At 40.9% G+C, this 9,615-nt stretch overlaps 1 long non-coding RNA gene across 2 annotated transcripts in view; it reads left to right on the forward strand.

Annotated features, from left to right (window-relative positions):
* The window catches only part of LOC122464521, a 27,611-nt gene extending 19,540 nt beyond the window's left edge, over nucleotides 1-8,071 (forward strand). For both annotated transcript variants that reach the window (XR_006288629.1, XR_006288628.1), the window contains one exon: nucleotides 6,546-8,071. This is a non-coding gene — a long non-coding RNA (uncharacterized LOC122464521). The remainder of the gene's footprint in view (nucleotides 1-6,545) is intronic.
* Nucleotides 8,072-9,615: the final 1,544 nt, after the last annotated feature.

Raw genomic sequence — 9,615 nt, forward strand, 5'->3', positions numbered from 1 at the left:
CTTGCACCATTCTCTTCATCTTCAATGATTTCAGAGTCTTTTCTCTTAGTTTAATTGTTCATTCAGAGTCTAGCTCATCAAGACTGGAATAAAATAGTCTTTCAGTCAGTCCAAGTTCTGCTTTTTCTTTCTTGGGGACAAATCCTGCCCTGTCTGTTGCATCTGCTAAGGGTCACAGACATGGCAGGAGCAGTGCAGCTCTGCTAAATGAGTGTGCTCCAGTAATCCTGCCCCCAATTCCTCAAGAGATCTGTCCTCTTCCCTCTCCCCTGTGTACTACAAAGCCCAGCTTTGCCAGACCTCCTCCATCTCAGTGTGCCTCGGAGGGCAGGCTGGGAGAAATGGATTTCTAGTATGTAGATCCACTGGACGTTTTGCCCCAGGCCCACGTAAATCAGGACTGCTCTGTGTTCAGGTGTAGCTCTGTGGATGCTTGTCTGGGGCCAGGTTCAGGCCAGATTCCTCTTTCCCTGGCTCCTGAGGACTTTTCGGGCCCCCAAACAATTTAAACATACATTATACATTAAGCCAGCTCACACCCTTTACTCTGCAATATTTTTTATAAACAGCTCTTTTCCCAGATGCCCTCATCGCCAAGCATAGGATTATACTCAGTGAAATGACAGAGTTATGTGCTCACAGCTCATTGCATCACAAGGAGTCCCGGAAGCGGAAGTAACATCTCACCTCCAAGCTGTCTCCTGAGTTCCCTGCTACAAGCCAGTCAAGACTTAGAAGGGAGCATAGATTTCACCCTTTGCACTGCTCTTATGCCACACAGTGCTGGATGATCAATACAGTCATACTATCCTTCCTGGAAGGTTGCCATGTGCATTGTTGCATCACCTCCAATGCAGGCCTATCCCTTAAAGGCACAGTCTGGTCCTTAATTTTCAGTTCTCTAAAACATAAGCAGTCATGTGAGTATCCCTGTTCCTATTGGCTAGGAATGTATGAGTCTAAATGACACTGTTGCAACACATGTTTGAGTTTTGCATTGTATGTGAAGTCTTCTCAAAGTGACAAGAACTGCTTCTGAGCTGATAGGAAAAGTTACTTCTGGGAACTGTGTATTCCCCTCTGAATTGCTGGGAATCCACTTTCTCTACCTGAAAAAAATATGAAGCATTTGTTAAGAAAATTCAAGCAGGTGCTTTGTGTTAGAACAGGGTGTTACCTATTTAAATAGTCACATCAAATAGCATGCAAATAGCTTTAACTTGGTTCTTTTTTCTTGTATTCATAAGCTCACACAGAGGAGCTCTGAAAAAGAGAGAAGGGACTGTGGTCTTGTCTGCATTATATTTATTCTGAAAGATTTCCCTCTGCTAGCACCAGTGCAGCTCCATCAGTGGTAGCAAAGGTGAGAGGGGTATCTTTAGTCTTTGCATTGAACCTCTCACCTTTGTCTCTTCTCAATTTGCCTTATCCTATTTGCTATCTCCACTCCAGTAACCATCCTTTAAAAGAGAGGGAAAACAAAAACTGTTAAAAACTGCTTATTCAGAGTGACCTGAGAGTGCAGCTAACCTCTTAACCTGGAGTTTTGTCAAACTCACTGTATCCGGAAGTGAAATTCTCATACCATACAACACCAGTGCATGCTAGTGCACTTACAATATAACCAAGTATGTGACACAGCATTGCTGCTTACACACATTATACTTAGCCTTGGCAAGATTTGATATTTGTTTTCTTGCTCTTCCCTTTGCTCACTAACAGCACTTTCCTGTTTATAATGTACTACAGTTTAAACAACTGCAAATTTTAGACTTTTTACACTTCAGTCATAACTACTTTTCCTCCCCCAGCCCAGCCACAGTAGTACAACTGACACTGTGTGTTTCTAAAGCATTTCCAGGCTATCATTCTAATCTCCTATCATGTTTCATCTATCATAATATTATCACACAAGCTGATTTGTCAGACATGATACTGTTGCAATAATACAGCACCTGAATAACACTCGCATAAGGACCCATAGCTACACTATTCCTCCACTTTCCAACAAGGTCAGAGAGAGCAAGCTTGAAAATGAATGCCCGGACAGCCAAATGACATGAATGTAAAAGTACTCCTGAACATATGAAAATGAGAACCAGAGTCCTGCTTGGTGGTCCAGGGAATACTGGGTTTTGGTTACTAGGTTGGAGATGGTGACCTGAACTCAGTTGATTCATGGGTGAAAGCTAGAACTGACCATTAATTTTTTAATAACACACCCAGATAGGAACAACATTTGGCTCTTATGGATTCAGAGAAATATTTGAGAATTAAAAGAAAAAAATTGTTCATCGAGTTGTATAACTTGTATTAGAATGTGCATTGCAGACATACAGGACCCAGTTTGTGTCATACCAATGGCAGTATCAATATCATTGAGGGAAGAATCTATGATTCTATAAACTTTTTCACTAAGAGGGTGGTGAAACACTGGAATGCGTTACCTAGGGAGGTGGTAGAATCTCCTTCCTTAGAGGTTTTTAAGGTCAGGCTTGACAAAGCCCTGGCTGGGATGATTTAACTGGGAATTGGTCCTGCTTCGAGCAGGGGGTTGGACTAGATGACCTTCTGGGGTCCCTTCCAACCCTGATATTCTATGATTCTATGATTCTAAGAGTTTAGACCATAGTTCAGGTATATTTGAAATTGTAGTTACTCCAATTCAGGAAGATGAAGTCAGGTAAGAAAAAAACACTGAACTGTGAAATTCTGTCGCCTTGCTTATTTGCAAGGGGGACAAAGAGGCTTGGAGGTTAGTATCAGTAGAAACCTCTGCAGGCTGATCAGGGCAGGTGACTGACAGTGGAAGGAGCTGCTGCTTGTCTTTTTCTTCTTTACCAAGTGATGATTTTCCTGTGTATAAATAATTATTACAGTATAGTTGATAGTCTGCTTCCCCATATATCTGTTTGTCTCTCTTGGGTACTTCTCTTGGTCCCCATTATTGTAGCATCTTGCCATATTTAATGTATATACATTAATGCCCCTGCAAAGCAAATAAACTACATCCCCATTTTACAGATGGGGAACTAAGTCACAGAGAAATTAAGTGACTTGCCCAATGTCACATAGGAAGTCTGCAATGGAGCAGAAAGTTAAACCCTGGTGTCCCAAGTCCCAGGCTACCACCCTAACCGTTAGGGTGGTAGCCCTAGGTATGGGCTATGCAGTTATGTGAAATAAAATACAAGTCTGAAGAGGGGAACCTAGGTGGGCTGGGATAATAACTTTTATCTACCCTGGGCAGAAAGTTTGTTTTTATAATAATAAAATAAAGAGAAAAGATGACAACACCAGTGACCATGATGATGAACACAGCATAAAATATATAGACAGGCAGATAATTATGCCTTTGTGTCTTCTCCAACTCCTGTCTGCATGGTTTCTTCCACTCAGCTCCATATGCCTTGGTTCATAATGTGGTTCCCTGCACCTGTTACTTTGTGCTACTCTGAAAAGCCAGAAGACACAGTTCCTTAATCTTAGGGTAACACAGAACTGCTGTACTAGATCCTATGCCCACTTCCCTGCTCCCAGGGTAGTGTGCATGGCCTGGGAGAACAAAGGTGTGGCTGTGGTGTGTCTCTGCAATTCCGCTATTAGCGGCTATTAGCAATTCCGGGAAGGTGCAAAGGTAGCTAATGTCCCTTAGAAGCACAGAACACAGCAGAGGCACAGCCCAGAATTAGACCCCTGCTCGCACATCTGAACTGCCACTTAGTTCCTACTGAAAATGTTTCACTTCTCAGGGCATGTCTACACAGCAGCTAGACACTTGTGGCTGGCCCATACCAGCTGACTCAGGCTCGCAGGGCTCGGGCTGTGGGGCTGTTTCATTGCTGTGTAGACTCCCAGGCTCAGGGTGGAGCCCAAGCTCTGGGACTCCCTCACCTCACATAGTCCTGGACCCTGGATGCCAGCCTAAGCCCAGAAGTTTACCTTGCAATGAAACAGCCCCACAGCCTGATCCCCGCGAACCCAAGTTTGCTGGCACAGGCCAGCCTTGGGTTTTTTATTGCAGTGTAAACATACCCTAAAAGGCCTTTTGACACCTACCCAACCCTCATATAGAATTGAGATACGCTTTTCAAAAGAAGACAAAAAACCCAAAACCCTGACAAGGCCCTGGCACTCTCAGCGTGACTGCCTAACTCCACCAAACACTCTGCTTTTCATCTCAATCACTACTTTTTTTCTACATGTTTTGTTTGTCTCTCTTTATAGTATAAGTAGAGCTGGGTGAAGTTTTTTGGTTCAATCGATTACTTGCTAAAAAATGCAGCTTCAGGGCAACCAAAACTATTCATGAATGTGGGCTAAATTCAGCAAATCCTTTTGGCCAAATAGAATTGGGGAGAAAAAACCTGAAAAAGTAAAAATGGTTCATTTCAACATTTTCTAAATGAATCGTTTTGACTTCTCACTTCAACATGACATTTTGTTAAGAAATGTAGCTAGCTAACAAATGTTTCTTTGTTAAGACATGTAACGGTTTAAGAATGGTTAAAATACAATTTTTAACAGGATAAAAAAGTCCTGAAAACACAATGAAATGAGGGAGGGAGGCAATATTTTGCGTGGACTGAAAAATTTTGCTTGACCCAAAATTTTTAGTTAATTAGACTCTAAATAATTTGTTTCCTGGGTTGGTTCTTTTGGGAGTTTTTTTCGGGTCACTGAATCAAATATCAATTATTCTCTCAGCTCTGAGTATAAGCTCTTCAGGGGAAAGACTATGTCTTCAGATCCATCTGTTTCGCACCCAGTACCACACGGCCACTTCGCAATAAACAAGAACAGCAAACTAATTCCCTTTAATTCTCAGGGGCTGATCAGTGAATAGGGCAATGATCTTTTTGTTTCTTTCCCTTCCTGTATTAGATAAAAAGCACAAAGTAGACAGTTCCGCCAGAACCTCTGTGTTGGTCTCATGGTGTTCCCATTGAAGTCGATGGAGGTTTTGCCGTTCACGTCAATGAGAGCAGAGTTAGGTCAATACTGAGTGCTTTTGAAAATCTCAAGTTTAATCTGTATCGCTCTCATCACAGGGACGACACAGATATGTAGAGAAGGACTGGACTATTCCAGTTGCGGAGTGACTGCTGTTTACCCCCACTGGCACTAAATATCTTCTATAGGTGGGAGAGAAAACAAACCGAGAAATCACAGGCATTAGTATGAAGAGCACAGTACAAACCCACCAACTGTTACCTCTCAGTCCCCCAATATTTGAGTAACTACTTTGTGGCAGCTCTGACGTGCTGTATGCCCATTTGTAGCTTAAAGACACAGGTTAACCATCCTGAAGGGAGAACTGGGTAAGGTGCAAAAATATTTATTTATTCTTTTAAAGAGTAAAAACCCTGCACAGTCCAATGCCTTATCTTCTTAATTGATTGCAAACTGCACAGCTCAATATTTATGTTGCTTGGTTGTTCAGTAAGGGACACAATCAGCACTGCCTTCCACATACTACAAAGTAACTCTTTGGGAGGCAATGATGAAAGCTTAATTCTGTGTCTCTCTCACTGTGGGTACATATTTAAGAAAGTGCCAAACACTCTTAACTTCTATTGACTTCAGTTGGATCAAGAAGATAAGGCCCTGTGCTGCCTTGCTTTGCCTCTTTCTTATTATCTAAATGTGAAAATAATAAAATAAAAAGATGCTGTGTTTTGGGAATTATTCTTAATTGCTTATGCCATTTACACTTTTAAAACCTTACAGGACAGCCAGGGACAATCCATCTCTCTGTGCTAGTCAAAGTCTTCAATAGTACAGTTTTCAGCAGAACTAAATTTGAAATATGCTTTAGCTCCTAATGCACCAAGTCATAGGAACATTCTATCACATTGAATTTAATGACTGCATAATCTAATATTCCAAGCACTTGTCCAGAGGAGAAGTTGTCTGATTCATTCATGAGACTGAGTTTGATCATCACGCTCATGGGCTGTGGACGTTTTTCAAAATGTAGCCATTCAAAACTAGAGAAGGAAACAAAAATAAAATTCTGATCCATCTTGACCCTTCTCAGAATTTAATAAACAACAATGCTAATAATGCTTATTATGTATAAAAATATTTACATTTTCAAATGACTCACTAGAAGGAGAGAACATGAAGAAAGCAAGCAGATCAAGAGCATAGTATTAGGGTGATGCTGGTTGAAACCAATTTTTCCCCCACAAAAATCTTCAAATGCAAAATTTTCACTAAAAATGTTTCATTAAAAATGGAAAATTTCCAAATGAAATGAATTTTTGTTTTGATTCTAATTTTTTCATTGTTTTTTTTAATAATGTAGTAAAAGAATGAGATTTCTCTGCCAAAATATTGTTTTTGACAAAACACCAGTTTTTTGCGGGAAAATGTTTCAGTTGAAAAATTTTGATGAGCTCTAATTAGGGCCAACATAAAAAGCATCTGTAGACTGCACAAAGAAGGAAGCTCTTCTTTGTCTCTCGCTCTCCCCCAGAGCCTCAGCTCACTCATCTGCTTATAAAAAATATCTGAATTGTTGTTTTGTTTTGTTTTTTCAGATGAAGGCCTCTCCTCCCTGCTGGTCTTTCACACCCTCAGTTCCACATGGTGTTGAGCTGGTTTTCGATTTGGCAGCACTTCCTCACAGTGGCTGTCAGGAGACACTGCTGATTTTGTGCAGAAGTATAACAAGCCCTGCCATTCTACCTGCTGATCAACTAGGAAGAGTTTGGAGGAGCGGGGGTGAGGAGGAGGGAAGGGAATGGGGGAACGGATTTGTGTTTTTAAGGAAAGTTAGGCAAGATAGCTGAACAGCCCCTCATAAATCAGAATAGTTTTGCCTGAATCAGAACAGCTGCTTCCATTTAAAATAAGCATATTTAAATATTTAAGAAAAGTAACTGCTTCTTCTCAATGAGAAAAAATGACCATTGCAGTACAGCACCGGCGATGCTGAAACACAAATCAAACATCGTCAGATAGCTAGAGTGCTGTTAGTAAAGGAGAGATAAAAGAGCAGACCAAAATATGCTTTGCTCCTGATTTCCATAAACAAAATTTTCCCTTCTCGATTGACCAGAATTGCTCTGCAGCATCCACCTAATAAATGAGTAGTAAATTAAAAGGCAATTAAGAGTATTGTGAAGAGTAGAACCTGTTGTGTGGGCCTCAGAAGAGAAACTTCCATGTTCCATGGTGTTATGTGGTATTTTTCTTTTGTTATGCCACGGGTGCTTTTTGAGCCTTTAACTGAAATCTAGCAGGGACTCAGTGGGCACCAGTGTGCTGGTTTTCACACCAGCAACAGCTGCTTTGGTTAGCCAACACACTAAATCTAGTAATTTGCCATGTAGCCAACAACAGTGATAGCACATCAAAAAGAGATTCTGTGCCATAGCAGGGATTCCTAATGTGCTTGGGATGATAGATGGGCTGTTCTTGCACCTCGCAGAATGATGCTGCTTTTCAAAATGGAAAGCGGCATGTGTGACCATCAATATCTTACACTGAATTATTGGCTTCTGTCATGATGCCTGTGTTTTAGCCAACTCTGGTCTTGGAAAATTATTTTTATTCTAGTGACATCTCTGATAAAAGAGACATCAGTAAATATTTTCCCTGAGAAATGTGTTCCAAAGGTTTACAGGTAACAGGAACTGTCCTTCGTAGAGCCTGCCTATGAATCTCACCAAGTAAAATAAAAAGATTTTTGACAAAAATTTCAAGTGGAAACACAGAACTGGGCGTATCAGCAGGTGTCTCACTTAAATGATCATGGTCTATGCTACAGTCATTGCAAATGCTCTTCCAGAATCGATGGCATCTCCCTTATAGACCTAGGGAAAAAACCTTGCATCTGCGTAATGTGCTGCATTCTTCACAATATTTTACTGTTCCATTATGCTTTATATAATTAATGGGGATAAAATGGCTTTGATTCCCAAAGGTGTTATAAAATACTGCAATACACATCCTTCACCATAAACTGTCAAGATAATTTTGGCACAATCACTGGGAGGTCCCCGTCAACCTATGATTGATTGAAATGTACCCGTCCTCCTTAATGGATGGAACTGTACCTGTAAAAGTAAACAATGTTCCCTCTGTATAAGCCTGGAAAGGAAGCAAGACTATGACATCGCTTTGGGATTAGGAGAGGTGTCATTCTGTTCTGGTTCTTACATTGCCGTTCACTCTAGCATCTCAGGCACTCTAGCCTGTTACTTTTGAGGACCTGCCAAGAGTCAGCTACACTGAACCATGTAAAAGGTGGTGTAATGAATTCAGCCCTGATTCAGCAAACAAGTGCTTAACTTGAGGCAGGTTAGTAGTTCCATTGAAATCAATAGGGACTATTGACATGCTTAATGTTATGGACTTGCTTAAGAAGTTTGCTGGATCCGGGCCATAGGTATGGACAAATAGTCACCTGTGTAAGGAAGTGAGATGGTGCAAGCCACTGCTGGCCATACTGGGGTCTAAATCCTGCTCAGTTAGGAGTGGAACAGAGAAGGGCAGTGCAGGCTGGAAGATCGGTATGGTTTATTCAACGTCATAACCATTCCTTCTGTCAGTTATCCTCGTGCAATGTTGGTACACATTGCCTATCCTGTTTTAAATCAGATGCATTGTGATCTTTTAACCTGCTGCTCTGTATTGGCTGTGAGCCTGGCTTTACTTGTCAGTTCCTCCTCCTCATTTTTAAGGTGTTGACAGCCTCTCTTGGAAGGTTCTGTGCGAAAAAATCCCTACACCCTTTGGGGACTGAGTGAAAATGTTCTCAAATTCTCTAACATTATCAATAAACCTCCACAAATCAGGGCAGCCGCTTCAAAATCAAAAGCGCCCCAACAATCCAGAGAACTTGGCAATTCTGTGAAGTAACTGTCCTTGCTAAACAAAATATTGATATGGCATTGAGAGTTCTTCCTCGCCCTCATGATATCTAAAACCTAATCCTCCTCTGTCAGGGTTTTCAGTACTCCCTGCAAACAAATAACCCAGCACGGCAGACCTACACTGTGAACACATTGTATGACATACATAGTTTGCAACTTAATGACACAGAGCCACCTAATATGAAGAAGATAGCGTTAGCTCAATCGTTGTTTCAGAGACCAGAAAACGTGATATTACCAAAGCATGCCTGGTGGGTGAACATGATTTTCTTTTCTTTTTATGAAATATCGTGGGGAAGCTATTTGGGTCATTGAAACATTAAAATATTTGAGACTTTGCATGATCTCTCTGGTTTGAATGTTTGGACTTCAAATGAAATTCTGCATTTTGGAATGTGAAATATTGAACATTTTAAGGTGTTTGCTTGAAACTAGAACATTGGAGTGCAGGTGGGTTCACTGTTGCTTGCTTTTGAGGGGAAGATAACATTTCACATGTTTCTGTGTGAAATCGGGCTGCTTTCATGAAATTGAAATGAGATCCAAAAAGCTTGCATTTCCAGGTTTTTTAATTTCTTTGCAAATGTTTCTTAGAGGCTTACTAAAAATCAACAACCACTACTATAAATGGAGGAAGGCACAATATCTATTAGCACAGCAGGGAATGGAAAAATGTGACAGATTTAACGTAGGGCATTTCCTTGTTATTAGATTTCAAGTTTGCAAGGCC

This window comes from Chelonia mydas, chromosome 2 (assembly GCF_015237465.2).
Source record: "Chelonia mydas isolate rCheMyd1 chromosome 2, rCheMyd1.pri.v2, whole genome shotgun sequence".
Lineage (NCBI taxonomy): Eukaryota > Metazoa > Chordata > Testudines > Cheloniidae > Chelonia > Chelonia mydas.